The following is a 15,739-nucleotide window of genomic DNA, read 5'->3' as shown; positions in this document are numbered from 1 at the left end:
ACAGATTCCCGTATGGAGGACATAGTGACTGACATCCCTGGGGTTGTGAAGCAGCTGAATGGGTTGAAAATAAATAAATCACCAGGTCCTGATCGGATCCCAATTCGGTTTTACGGAGAGTACTCTACTGAATTGGCTTCTTACTTAGCTTGCTTCCATTTATCGCAAATCTCTTGCCCAACGTAAAGTCCCGAGCGACTGGATAAAAGCGCAGGTGACGCCTGTATACGAGAAGGGTAGAAGGACGGATCCTCAAAATTACAGACCAATACTCTTAACATCGGTTTGTTGCAAGATGCTCGAACGTATTCTCAGTTCAAATATAATGAATTTCCTGGAGACGGAGAAGTAGCTGCCCATGCATCAGCACGGCTTTACAAAGCATCGCTCCTGCGAAACGCAACTCGACCTTTTTTCACATATCTTGCGAACCATGGATGAAGGGTATCAGACGGATGCCATATTCCTTGACTTCCGGAAAGCGTTTGACTCGGTGCCCCACTGCATACTCTTAACTAAGAGCATATGGGATTGGTTCCCAAGTATGTGAGTGGCTCGCAGACTTCTTAAGTAATAGAACCCAGTACGTTGTCCTCAATGGTGATTGTTCATCGGAGGTGAAGGTTGGTACAAATGGCTCTGAGCACTACGGGACTTAACATCTCAGGTCATCAGCCCCCTAGAACTTAGAACTACTTAAACCTAACTAACCTAAGGACATCACACACATCCATGCCCGAGGCAGGATTCGAACCTGCGACCGTAGCGGTCGCGCGGTTCCAGACGGAGGTGAGGGTATCATCTGGAGTGCCCCAGGGAAATGTGGTAGGTCCGCTGTTGTTTTCTATACACGTAAATGATCTTTTCGTAGGGTGGATAGAAATGTGCCCTAATCTCTCTTATCTTATCTTGTCTTATCTTTGTGGTCTTTTCGCGAAATATATGTTGGCGGCAGTAAAATTGTCCTGCAGTCAGCCTCAAATGCTGGTTCTCTAAATTTCCTCAGTAGCGATTCACGAAAAGAACGCCTCACTTCCTCCAGTGACTCCCGCCCGAATTCCTGAAACATTTCCATAACACTCGCGTGATGATCAAACCTACCAGTAACAAATCTAGCAGCCCGCCTCTGAATTGCTTCTATGTCCTCAATCAATCCGACCTGATAGGGATCCCAAATGCTCGAGCAGTACTCAGAGTCTTAATAGCGAATGGTTGGAACACTTAAAGACAGTCACTGAGCCACACGGGCATATCACAGAAAAGCCAAAGTAGTACCGAGCAAAAAAGGAAATAAGAAGAGAGGAAAAAAAATTTAATCCCTGCTCGTCGCCAAGTTTTGTATCCTGCTTGGAAGGCGGCGCGTGGGTCTGCTCCTGCAAACTGGAAGGTTGCCCGATTGAAGGAAGTGAGTAGGAGCAGGAAAAGGTGTAAATCTCTCGTTACTGCTCTTAGAAATGGTTTTACTATATCACAATATTAACTGAATACATAACTTTGCACTGAGGTACGAAGCCTCAGACCCGTCGTAAGTAGTACATAATTTCAATAGCAAGATCAGTGTCCTGGGCGTCAGCTCTTGATCAAACTGTTCAGAATATGTAGCGGAGCTCGTAGACCTGCACAGCTCCGGCTAGAGGGCGCTGTCGTCGGTGTCTGTCGTAAGAACTTTCACTTACACCGTGGCATCGTAGCTATCGATACCACAATCACCAGTTTACTCAGTAGCGCCGAAAATTAGTGGTGGCGCTTCACATCGAATAACTGATAAGAAGATACTGAGTCGTACTGGGGAAAACAAGAAACTTTTGGCACTATTTCGTTTCATAGGGCATATCCTGAGGCACCAAGGAAGTGTCAATTTGGTAGTGGAGAGAAGTGTGTATATGTGGGTGTTGGGAAGGGGGTATTAAAATTGTAGAGCGAGACAAAGTCTTGAATACACGTAGCAGGTTCAAACTCATGTACACTGCATTAGCTGTGCAGCGCTGAAGAGGCTTGCACAGAATAGACTACCTTGGGCAGCTGCATCAAACCAGTCTTCAGACTGAAGACCACAACAAGAACATTGGGGAGAGGGGGGGAGGGAGAGATAGGCTTCTGGTCCACAATTTTGCAAGTTCTTTACTGGCAGCACTCATGAGTAAGGTAGGTCTCGTGTGATACGGCACCCTCGGCTGTTGACGTGGCAAAAGAAGTTTCTATATTGCTCTAAATTAACGGCGCTGCTCATTGCATCGAAGTGAAGTAGCGGTTCTTGTATTATTTTGTTGTCGTAAACAGAAACGTCTCTAGTATGATGTTAAACTGCAACCACACATAGAGTGAACACAGTATACGAGATCCCTAGGCAGCAATAGCAGCAACCTCTCTATAAGCTGGATGAGCGAATGGAAGTCGTGAGCTTTGTTACCTTGCATCTACGTCTACATCTACATCCATACTCCGCAAGCCACCTGACGGTGTGTGACGGAGGGTACCTTGAGTACCTCTATCCGTTCTCCATTCTATTCCAGTCTCGTATTGTTCGTGGAAAGAAGGATTGTCGGTATGCTTCTGTGTGGGCTCTAATCTCTCTGATTTTATCCTCATGGTCTCTTCGCGAGATATACGTAGGAGGGAGCAATATACTGCTTGACTCTCCGACGAAGGTATGTACTCGAAACTTTAGCAAAAGCCCGTACCGAGCTACTGAGCGTCTTTCCTGCAGAGTCTTCCACTGGAGTTTATCTATCATCTCCGTAACGCTTTCGCGATTACTAAATGATCCTGTAACGAAGCGCACTGCTCTCCGTTGGATCTTCTCTATCTCCTCTATCAACCCTATCTGGTACAGGTCCCACACTGCTGAGCAGTATTCAAGCAGTGGGCGAACAAGCGTACTGTAACCTACCTCCTTTGTTTTCGGTATGCATTTTCCTTAGGATCCTTCCAATGAATCTCAGTCTGGCGTCTGCTTTACCGACGATCAACTTTATATGGTCATTCCATTTTAAATCACTCCTAATGCCTACTCCCAGATAATTTATGGATTTAACTGCTTCAAGTTGCTGACCTGCTATTTTGTAGGTAAATGATAAGGGATCTATCTTTCTATGTATTCGCAGCACATTACACTTGTCTAGATTGAGATTCGATTGCCATTCCCTGCACCATGCATCAAATCGTTGCAGATCCTCCTGCATTTCAGTACAATTTTCCATTGTTACAACCTCTGATACACCACAGCATCATCTGCAAAAAGCCTCAGTGAACTTCCGATGTCATCCACAAGGTCATTTATGTATATTATGAACAGCAACGGTCCTATGACACTCCTCTGCGGCACACCTGAAATCACTCTTACTTCGGAAGGTGGAAGAAAGATAGAGAATGTAAAGAAAATAGTCGTGATCACCTACCACTTACCAGCAGGTAGTCAGCTTAGTAATGTCAATTGAAACTAACCGAGCAGTGCTTGGTGATTCCTGTTGTGTTTTCCTATTACTCCAGGTTGGTGTTCGAGAGAAACGCAAACTTACAGATGTGGCTCCAATTTAATTTTTATAAGGCAAGTGCATAACGCGATCGGTCAGTCCCATTATGGTGTATAGTTATTTGACTATCGGACTTCGTTTCTGAAAGACTGCAGTTTCGTTGGTGCACCACAAATGATCTGATAAATTGCTAATCAGTATTTGGATCACACCAATGAAGGACGGGCTCCATGTCGGCAGTTTTGCATTTCTTTCACGAATAGCTGTATACAAAGCTGATAAAGTCGTTAACACAAAAATGTAAAAAAAATAATAATTATACGATATTGTAGGACGGGAGGCCCCATGCGGGGGAGTTCGGCCGCCGTATTGCAAGTCCTTTCTAGATGACGCTACATCGGCAATTCATAATGAAAATGATGATGAAGGACACACAACACCCACTCCCCAGCCCTGAATCGAGCCTGGGCTCCCTAGTAGTCGGTAACGCTACCGCTACGCTGCGGAAGCGGATATTAATACAAAGAGATATGCTTGGTTTGTTAAATTAGTACATCTGAAAGGTAGTAATTTAAATATACTTAAATATATTCATGGTACTTTAGAACTAACAAGATAGATGCTTACACAGCGAAAGCTAAAGAACAAAGGACGATACGAAACAGGAAGGCATCTCCTAGCTGATTGCAAAAAAGAGCAGAAGGCTTCTTCATCATCATAGAAAATATTAACACTTACTTATTAACATTTGTGGACTGTCTGGTACACACATATTTCATAATCACAAAAAAAGAAAAATTTTCTTGGGGTCTTACATTTGGCCCACCGTGTGACTACGATACTGGCTGTTACAAGATTGCCGGCCGCTTTGGTCTCGCGGTTCTAGGCGCTCAGTCTGGAACCGCGCGACCGCTACGGTCGCAGGCTCGAATCCTGCCTCGGGCATGGATGTGTGTGATGTCCTTAGGTTAGATGGGTTTAAGTAGTTCTAAGTTCTAGGGGACTGATGACCACAGATGTTACGTCCCATAGTGCCCAGAGCCATTTGAACCATTTTTGTTACAAGATTGGTGTATATAAGAAAAAACAATACACAATTTGACACGTTTTAATTACACGTATTGACAAATCTTTTTAATTGGCGTAGAAGACATTTGTACACGATACACTATCTTAAAATTTGAGAGGTATCATTGTTTTGAGGATAAGAGGTTAAGTCTTTTCAGTGCTGTGTCTGCCCATGGGAATTGATGCTGTGGTATCACCGCCAGACACCACACTTGCTAGGTGGTAGTTTAAATCGGCCGCGGTCCATTTAGTACATGTCGGACCCGCGTGTCGCCACTGTGTGATCGCAGACCGAGCGCCACCATAAGGCAGGTCTCGAGATACGATATAGCACTCGCCCCAGTTGTACGACGACTTTGCTAGCGACTACACTGACGAGCCTTTCTCTCATTTGCCGAGAGACAGTTAGAATAGCCTTCAGCTAAGTCCATGGCTACGACCTAGCAAGGCGCCATTAACCGTATCTGAAGATAGTCTTATTTGTATTATCAAGAGCGATGTACCACAAGGATGGAATAAAGATAAGTATTCGAGGAGCTGCATACTTTTCTTATTAGCATTCACTACTTAAAACTGTTCCAGAATTCACGCCCGTCTGCGTTAGATAGCGTGCATTTCGGCCTCCTCTATCTACAAGGTGTTGGCACATTTGCCAACACATCAGATGCAGCCATTGCTGGAGTGACGTCGCAGTTGGCTAGTATGATGTCAATCGGTCGGTGACGACCGGCTGAGTGCGAGGTCTGGTTGTACACTTCGCAGCAGAGGTGTGCATCGACGTATATGGCCCATCCAGGACCGTGGCCATGACAGCCGTGTGAGCCTTTCCTCGCGCTGCCGGTTCAGCCGGGACAGCCTCATCGAGGTCTGATGGGCCACACGGTGCAGAGTCATAGTCAGAGGCTCGGCCCGCGGGCTGCGGCCGCACTGGACTAGAGCAGTTGCGGACCGAGCCAGTCCCTGTGGTCACCCCATGGGCCAACCAGTGCTGTTGCGAAAGCACATGTTTGCCACGGGCTCAGGAGAGCTGCGCATAGAGACGCAGCCCATGACCCGGGGCCTTTCTGCTCTACACTGAGCGAGCCCGTGACGCCAATGCGCCAGAGCCGTGCGTAAGCACTGGCGTGCTGCGGCCTACGAGCTGTTGGTAGTACTGACCGCAGTTGCGAGCTACGAGCTACGAGCGGTGAGTACAGCAGTGATTAGTGGGATGGTGGGAGTTCTTAATTTTGTTATAACGCACAAAATGAGCACGGAAACTAAACGTGGTTAGCAGAAGAAGGAGTGCATGCCAAGAATAAAGGAAGTAATGGTAAATTAGTCAGTGATGAGTAGAGAACCACACAGTTTGAAGCGAATCTTAAAAGTTTAGTTTGGACTGTGTTAAAGCCTATTGTGGATGGCATTAGGAAAAACGTTCATTTTGTTTGCTGTTCACTGTGCGGTGAAATTTACTCTCATGCTGAAGGATCAAGTGGCACTTCGCACATTTCTCGCCACCCATGTGTGTCTAATAAACAAGGGTCTTGTGTGGACGTGAAACGACTTCCTAAACCTGCTCAGGAAATAACTATCGATAATTGCGAGCCTATATGTGCACGAGAAGTAAGGTCATACGGAGCTATAAGATGTGAAGCTGTTATGGACCTTGTTCAGACGTTAATCGACACTCACATCACAGTTGTGTCGCTGTACATGGCAGAAAGTGTTAAAGGCCTACGAGATATAATTATTCCTGAGGTAATTGCTTGTGTAAAAGAAGGTGAATATCAGCAACTACGGACATGTGGACGTCCAGCGCCAGAAGAAACCATTTGCTGACATGTACTGTTTCCTGTTTTATTGACTGGACTCTCAGATCTCGCATTTTGTTTACATCCCAGTTTCCAGATGAAACACAAACGGTCGGTAATATTCCAAGACAATTGTTTAGACGATTAATGTCTCTTGGTATCCACGACTCTACTTTGAAAGACATACAGCACACGCCGGCCGGTATGGCCGAGCGGTTCTAGGCGCTTCAGTCTGGAACCGCGCCAATGCAACGGTCGCAGGTTCGAATCATACCTCGGGCATGGATGTGTGTGATGTCCTTAGGTTAGTTAGGTTTAAGTAATTCTAAGATCCAGGGGACTGATGACCTCAGAAGTTAAGTCCCATAGTGCTCAGAGCCATTTCTTTTCATGGTTTTTTGATTGCGGTGAAAGAACGCGTCACTTACGTAAAGAAAAGGAATCTTCTTAATGCTCTTGATAGATAACTGAGCCAGTCTATCGATACTCCCGGGAATAAGCTGCTGACAATGTTAGAATGTCTTTGTGCGAAAAGCTCTCTGATAAGGGAGAGATAGCCCGAAATGAAGGAACTGATATCACGCTGATGTAAGAACTTTTTACGTTGTGTATGCTATTCGATTACTGTAATTCTTATACGCAATCGTTTATTTTATAGCTTTAAAACATAAGGATTTTTGTAGCTCTTCAAAGTGGCGTCCAAGGAATTAGAACTGGAGAAATCACCTACATTGCACCTTGTGTTGACAAGGACGATGACAATTTTAAGGCATTTGAGTCAAGCGCCCCAGGACAGAGAAGTTTCTGAAATCGGAATTATACATAAACGCCTCAAATTATACTTAGATGAAAAGCTATTTGTCCAGAGATGCTGTGAGGTAGCAACTTTCCTCTGGCCACCATTCGTCAATTAAAAATGATATCTGAATATAAGGGGCGTGAAGTCATGAAAAGGATACAATATTTTCCCTTCTTCATACTTCTCCAATCCCAGAATAAACTCTAAAGACATTTCGCTTTACTGCATCTCCTACCGTTTTTCCTCTTAGTTCTCGGTGGTGTGATCGTGCGGAACTGACTTACCTTTCGATCAAGAAATAGTTATCTCAATGTACTCTGCTCTTCTGGAAGTTACAAAACTAACAGTTAATGTTCGGAATTAGGAGAGGCGCTCTTTCCTAAATGTTTCTCCACAACTGGTAACACGTGAATCCTTGGGAAACTATGTTGTCCCAAATGAAAGTTTGAATTTTTGCCAAGTTTGCACTGAAATATGACTTTTGCTGTCTTCAGTTAAAATGAATAGAGGCATAATGAGGCTCGACATGTATTTCAGAGCCCCAACCCATTAAAAAACAAATCTTCTTGAAGCACATCAATTCTGCCACACCAACCGAGGAATTTCTAGTTGTACAATTTGAAGATGGGAGTGAGACATTCGGGTAGTGATTTGCTAACATCGAATATAACTTTAAGTGTTACGAAGTATTTCTTGAAGGTATTAGTATGGTTTCCAAGATGCGACGCCAGGCGGGTGCAAAAATGAATGTGTGGAGTGGGATATACTGAACGCAAATATAAAGATTTGGCTCTGTCTGATTACCACCTGAAGCAGGTCTTAGGATCTCTTAACTGTCATATTGTTTCCTCCTTCTTGCTCTTTGACATATAAATTACAACATAAAAATAAATGAATGATTAATGAAACTAGTAACTACTAAATATTAATACTGTTTCTGCTTATAAATTTATTGTAGATTAAAACTTGTTTGTAGATTACAAATCTTTATATGTCGATGTGCAACGGATATAAAGAGATACAAAGGAATTTCCTGACTAATGCTATTGATCAATTGCCCAAATGTGCCCTTTTTGTGGCTACACGATCTGACATAAATAACACGAGATGACTGATATCATCTACGTCCCAATCACTAGGAGACACTACTTTCAAAGATGATCTACACAGGTGTGTGCAACCTCAGTGGAAATGAAACTTACGTGATCACAGCTGTTCAGCTTTATATCCCTAATAAGCCGAAGCAATTAGCAGTATCACCGAATGTACTGCGTTCCGTGCGTCGGAGTTATGGTTCTCGTACACGTCTGCAACAATGGAAGAACTCCAGCCACGAAATAAAAAACTCATTAAACACTAGGACGGCAGAAGGCGGTCCTCTGACTAGTATAATCTAATACTATCTTCTCCTCTCTGTACTCTACAGACAAGAAACGCGAACTCAGAGACACAAGGACTGAATTCAGATAACGTCTCAACATGAGTATAGACAGGAGAAGTGCACTCAATCACTGAACGCTGCTTATTCAACTACGATTCTCTACACGGAGGTGAAGTCCAGAATCGTATAAGTTAGCAACACCTTCAGTCACCTAAAGCAACTTCCCAGTGCCTTGTGCCCCTATATCATGCAAATTAAGCCTTACTGATTTTGCCTGCATTTGTCCTATCATGATATACGAACCTTGCGACAGTAGCTTTACTGGTGACAACTTCCCCCAACTTGAACATTTTCCCCTTGAGATCCACCGCAGGTCATCGTAAGTCAGTTTCGGCATGATGCTTGATGAGAAAGTTTAGGCCTAGCATTGCACAGCAGCCTTCGCCTGCATCACGCATTACACTGCAAGTGTGAGTGAGCAATGGTCGTGCCATTTGCAGCAGAGGTGGGCATCGAGGCGTTGCCCGTTCTGGAGCGCAGCCACGTAAGCTGTGCGTCCCTTTTCGCACGCTGCTGGTTCAGCCAGGACAGCTGCATCGAGGACCGACGAGATGCATGGTGTAGGGCCGTACTCAGAGGCTCGGCTCGCCAGCTGCGGCCTCACTGGACTACAGCAGCATAGGGCCATGCGAGTCCCTGACGTCACCCTAACGACCGAGCAGTGCTGTTGCGAAAGCACCTGTATGCCACGGCCTCAGCAGAGTTGCGCATAGAGACGCAGCCCACAGGCCGCGCCCTCACTGCTTCGCACTGAGCCAGCCCGTGACGTCACTGCACCAGTGCCTTGCGCAAGCACTGGTGTGCTGCAACTACGAACTGTTGGTAGCACTGACTGCAGTTGCGAGCTACGTTCTACGAGCTTTGAGTAGAGCAGTGTTTAGTGGGATGGTTGGATTTCTTCATATTCGTTGTAACGCACAAAATGAGAGCGGAAACTAAACGTGGTCTGCAGAGGAAGAAACGGATGTCAAGGAAAAGGATAGTAAAAGAGAAACTTATCAGTGAGGAGTAGAGAACCACGCAGCTTGAAGCGAATCTTAGAAGTTCATTTGTACCGAGTTAAAGCCTATTGTGGATGGCGTTAGGAAAAGGTTTCATTTTGTTTGCTGTTCACTGTGCGGTGAAATTTACTCTCATGCTGAAGGGTCAAGTGGCACTTCGTACATTTCTCGCCATCCATGCGCGTCTAATAAACAAGGGATCTTATATGGACGAGAAACGACTTCCTAAACCTGCTCAGGAGGTAACGGTCGATAAATGCGTGGCTATGCGTGCACGTAACGTAAGGCCGTACGGAACTATAAGAGGTGAAGGTCTTATGGATTTTATTCAGACCTTAATTGAGACAGCAAAGGCCATTATGTCTCAACCCACAACTGTGTCGTGGTACATGGCAGAAAGTGCTAAAAGCCTACGGCATATAATTATGACTGAAGTAACTGCTCATATAACAGAAGGTGAATTCACAACAACAACAGACATGTGGACATCCAGTGCGAGAACAAACAATTATCTGACATGTACTGTCTCCTGTTTCATTGACTGGACTCTCAGATCTCTCATTTTCTTTACAACTCAGTTTCCAGATGAATCAAAAACTAGCGGTAACGTTCTAAGAGAATTGTTTAGACGATTCATGTCTGTTGGTATGAACGACACTACTTTGAAAAACATGCAGCACACAACTGATCAAGATACCAACATTGTCGTTGCACTGCACGATTATTCATGATTGAATTGTTGCTGCCAAATGCGTCAATTGTCCGTAAGTTCATAGTCTTTTGACCGTTGCGAAAGAACGCGTCACTTACGAAAAGAGAAGTGGTCTTCTTAATGCTCTTGATAGATCACTGAGCCAGTCTAACGATACTCGCTGGAATAAGCAGATGACAATGTTAGAATGTCTTTGTGCGAAAAGCTCTCTGAGAATGGAGAAATAGCACAAATTGAAGGAACTGATATCACGCTAATGAAAGAACTCTTTACGGTATGCATGCTATACTATTACTGTAATTCTTATACGTAATAGTTAATTTTATAGCTTCTAAAACATAATGGTTTTTGTAGCTCTTCAAAGCGGCGTCGAAGAAATTAGAACTGGAGAATCACCTACACTGCTCCTTGTATTGCCCCAGGGCAGAGAAGCTTCTGAAATCGGACTTTTACATAAACGCCTCAAATTATACTTAGATGAAAAGCTATTTGTCCACATATACTGTGAGGTAGCAACTGTCCTCTGGCCACCATTCATCCTTTAAAAATGATATCTGAAGATAAGAAGTGAAAATTCATGTAAAGGATACAACAGTTTTCCTTCCTCATACTTCTCCAATCCCACAATACACTCCAACGACATTTCCCTTTACTGCATCTACAACCGTCTATTCTCTTTGTTCGAAGGGAACTGGCTTACCTTTCGATCTAGATATACTTATCTCAATGTACTCTGTGCTTCTGGAAGTTACAAACATAACATTTAATGTTCTGAAACAAGAAAGTCGCACATTCCTACATGTTGCTCCACAACTGGTAACACGTGAATCCTTTGGAATCCATGTCGTCCTAAATGAATGTTTGAATTTTTGCCATATATGCACTGAAATAGGAATTTTGCTGTCCTCAGGTAAAAAGGAAAGAGGTATAATGAGGCTGGACATGCATTTCAGAGCCCCACCCAATCAAATAACCAACCTTGTTGAACCACATAAATTCTGCTACTCCATCCGCTGGATTTCTAGTTGTGCAATTTGAAGATGGGAGTAAGACATTCGGGTAACAGCTACACCGAAAAAGCTGTAACGCATACAAGGATAAATTTGTAAACAGAATTAAATATCAGGGAGAAGCAATAAACATTTAGAAGTTTACCAGTGACATTGCAATTCTGTCAGAGACAGCAAAGAACTTGGAATAACAGTTGAGTGGAATAGATAGTGGCCTTGAAACGGATTATAAGATAACCCTCAATGGAACTAAATGAAAGGTAATGGGACGTATTCGAATTAAACCTAGCGGTACCAACGGATTATCCATAACGTGTAGAGCAAAAGGGGGGCTTAATATATGACCAACACAAATACATACGGGTTTCATTAATTTTCGTTGTCATTAACTCAAAACATACTTTTTAAAGATATATTTATGTGTAACATTGGTCCTAAACTTGAAAATATAAATATGACACACGTTCTGAAATTTTACATCCACTGACTATTACGGAATCTTGTAGAAGAAATCATTAAAAATCCGAAACATATTTTTTTCAAAATTTTAAAATATAATGTACATGACTAGATTACAATTTTGTGGAGACGTAGGCATAAAGTACCCCTCCCCTTGGTAATGCGAGGGTTAAATCAGGTTGTGTTAAGGGAATATGATCACGAAATGAGACAGTAAAAGTACTATTGGGCAGCAAAATAACTGATGGCCGAAGTAGAGAGGATATAAAACGAAGACTGCCTATACCAAAAGAACTATTAATGAAAAAGAGGGATTTTCTAACATCGAATATAAATTTAAGTGTTAGGAAGTATTTCCTGGAGGTATTTGTGTGGTTTCCTAGATGCTACTCCAGGCGGGTGTAAAAATTTATGTGCGCAATTGAAAATACTGAACGCGAAAATAAACATTTCGCCCTGTCTGACTACCCCCTGAAGCAGATCTTAGGATCTTTTAACAGTGATATTATTGCTCTTTAACATATTGCTCTTTAACATATAAATCACAACATAAAAATAAATGAGTGATTAAGGGAACTAGTAACTACTAAAAGTTAATGTATCTGTTTATACATCTATTGTTGATTGAAACCCCTTTATTTATTACAAATGTTTATATGTCGATGTGTAATGGACATAAAGAGATACAAATGAATTTCCTGACCAATGTTATTGATCAACTTCCCAAATCTCCCCTTTTTATGGCTACGCGATCTAATATAAATAACGCGAGATGAGTGATATCATCTACGTCCCAAACACTAGAATACACTACTTTAAAAGATGATCTACAGTGGTGTTCATCATCAGCGGAATTGAAACTTGCATGGTCACAGCTGTTCAGCTTTATAGCCCTAATAAGCCGAAGCAATCAATATCACCAAATGTACAGCGTCCCGTGCGTCGGAGCGATGGTTCTCGTAGATGTCTGCGACGATGGAAGAACTCCAGCCACAAAATAAAAAACTCGTTCAAACATTAGGACGGCAGAAGGCGGTCCTCTGACTAGTATAATCTATTACTATCTTCTCCTCTCTGTGTTGCACAGACAAGAAATGCGAACTCCCAGTCACAAGGACGGGATTTACATGTCTCAACGTGAGTATAGACAAAGAAGTGCTCTCAATCACTGAAAGCTGCGTACTCAACAAAGACTCTCTATCGTAGGCGAAGTCCAGAATCGTATAAGTTAGCAACACCTTCGGTCACCTAAAGCAACTTCCCAGTGCCTTGTGGCACCATATCATGCAAATTAAGCCTTAGTGATTTTGTCCGCATTTCTCCTATCATGATAAACGAACCTTGGTGACAGCTTCCTCAGCTTGAACATTATCCCCCTGAGTTCCACCGCGCGTGATCGAATGTCAGTTTCGATATGATGCTTGATAAGAAAATCTAGATCTGGGATTGCACAGCAGCCTTCGCCTGCATCACGCATTACACTGCAAGTTTTGTCACTTTTGTCAATCTCCTGACCCACTGGCACAAGCCTTGTCGGCCCAATCATAAACCTTACAAACACATTTCCACTTTCTTCTCCTCCCATCTTCTGAGGATGCAGTGCCATCACAGATAGTGCCGAATCTGCGTTCTTCGAAAATACTAAATGCGTCTGTACCATTTCAGTACCCACAACATCTCCAATATAATCAGCCTTATTTATAGCTTTCTGTGTCACCTCCTAAATATCTACAACAAAATTACTGTTGGCAGTTGCACTCTGCAAGACACAAAAATCATCGGCACTTGCACTTCCCTCCACATCTGGTCAAGGCTGCAGAAATTTGCAACCTCTCCGCCAGGGTATCCCCCACAAATTTTACAAACAACAAATGAGGAGAACAAAGCAGTATGACGACAAGGACACTTAATCTAATTCTATCCTAACACTTACTGTAACTTAAGTTCTCCGCTTGAACGGCTACTCATGACTATTATTTTACGTATTAACAAGTAGTGAGCCACGTTTATTGCTGAAAATGATATATATTGCCCATTAAAAAGGCGTAAACTACCAAAAAACTCCGACTTCTCGACAAAACTCATCAACACATGGTTAACACCTTATACACTTCCAGACAATGAGCCACACCCATTGATGACAGGCAAAAAGAACGTTCATGTTTACACATCCTCAGAACACCATCTGAGTTTATTTGCCACATGTCACACATGAAAACAGAACTGAAGCCTGGTAAAAGTTGTACTGGCTTGATGTGACACTCGCAGGGGGGAAAAAAGAACAATCAGTGCACCCATCCACTGCATATTGATGCTGTGTATTGGCGAAACTGCAACCCTGAGGTAGTCGAGAGTCATCGTCTCCAGGGAGGGTGGCTGGTAAGATTCCTCTGTCAGTGAAATTTGGAAGGAAGACACACTTCTTACATCAAAATATAGAGGTTCAAGATTAGATTAGATTAGATTAGATTTACTTTCATTCCAATTGATCCATAGTGAGGAGGTCCTCCAGGATGTGGGACATGTCAGAAAAATGGTAATACACGACAAATATTTACAACTGAAGCAAATAAGCTAATGTACTTTCCACAGATCCCATGTAGAAATTATTCTCATTTTTTTTAATGAATACTATATGAAAGAATAATTTTACAAACACTAATGCACGTAATTTGAAATTTAAAAAAGTTTTTTTTATTTATGAGGGAATAAACATGTAATAGAACTACTACAATACTTATTTACAATGAACACATAACTGCACTGAAATGGTGCAGAAGAAATCAATTGGTCCTAGCGAGAGGTTCATCAACGGAGTAGAAGGAGTTGGCCACCAATAAATCCTCTAGGCTTCTCTTAAACTGAATTTCATTGGCTGTTAAGCTTTTTAGCCGGCCGGAGGGGCCGTGCGGTTCTAGGCGCTACAGTCTGGAACAGAGGGACCACTACGGTCGCCGGTTCGAATCCTGCCTCGGGCATGGATGTGTGTGATGCCCTTAGGTTACTTAGGTTTAATTAGTTCTAAGTTGTGGGCGACTTATGACTTCAGAAGTTAAGTCGCATCGTGCTCAGAGCCATTTTTTTAAGCTTTTTATGGATGCTGACGGGTTATTGAAATTGTGTGTTCCTGAATAATGCACACTTTTTTGTAGAAGAGTAAGTGACTTTAATTCCATAAGAAGATTATTCTTACCTCTAGTATTGATTCCACGAAGTGCGCTGTTGGTTTAAAAAAGTGATATGTTTTTAATGACAAATTTAATTAAGGAATAAATATATTGAGAAGCAGTAGTTAGTATCCCCAGTCCCCTAAACAGGCTTGTGCAGGATGTTCTTGAGTTCACACCACATATAACTCTTACGGCACGTTTTTGTGCCAGGAAAACTTGAGCTTGGCTTGATGAATCACACCAAAAAATAATCCCATATGACATTATGGAATGAAAGTAAGCATAGTATCCCAGTTTTTTCGTGTTTATATCCCCTGTGTCTGACACAATTAGCATTGCAAATAGAGATTTGTTAAGACGCTACAGCAGTCCTATGGTGTGCTCCTCCCAGTTGAATTTATTATAAAGCTGTAATTCCAAGAATTTAACACTGTCCACTTCTTCTATCTGCTTGTCATTGTATGTTAGGCATATACTTGTGGGACACCCCTTACAAGTTCTGAACTGCATGTAGTGTTAATGTTACTGATGAAAGGTCATTGATGTACTGAAGAAAAAGTAAGGACCCTAAAATGGAACCTTGTAGGACTCCACATGTAATTAGTTCCCTGTTGGGTGATGCATTATAGCTTAATTCATGTCTCTTCCCCAATAACACCCTTTGCTTCCTGCCAGAGATATAAGATTTGAACCATTTTGCAGCATTTCCCGTTACACCATAATATTCTAATTTACTTGAAGGGATATTGTGATTTACCCAGTCAAATGCCCTTGACAGGTCACAAAACATGCCAGTTGCTGCAATTTTTTGTC

Source organism: Schistocerca americana, chromosome X, assembly GCF_021461395.2.
Source record: "Schistocerca americana isolate TAMUIC-IGC-003095 chromosome X, iqSchAmer2.1, whole genome shotgun sequence".
Taxonomy (NCBI): domain Eukaryota; kingdom Metazoa; phylum Arthropoda; class Insecta; order Orthoptera; family Acrididae; genus Schistocerca; species Schistocerca americana.
Note: the sequence above shows the minus strand (reverse complement) of the source record.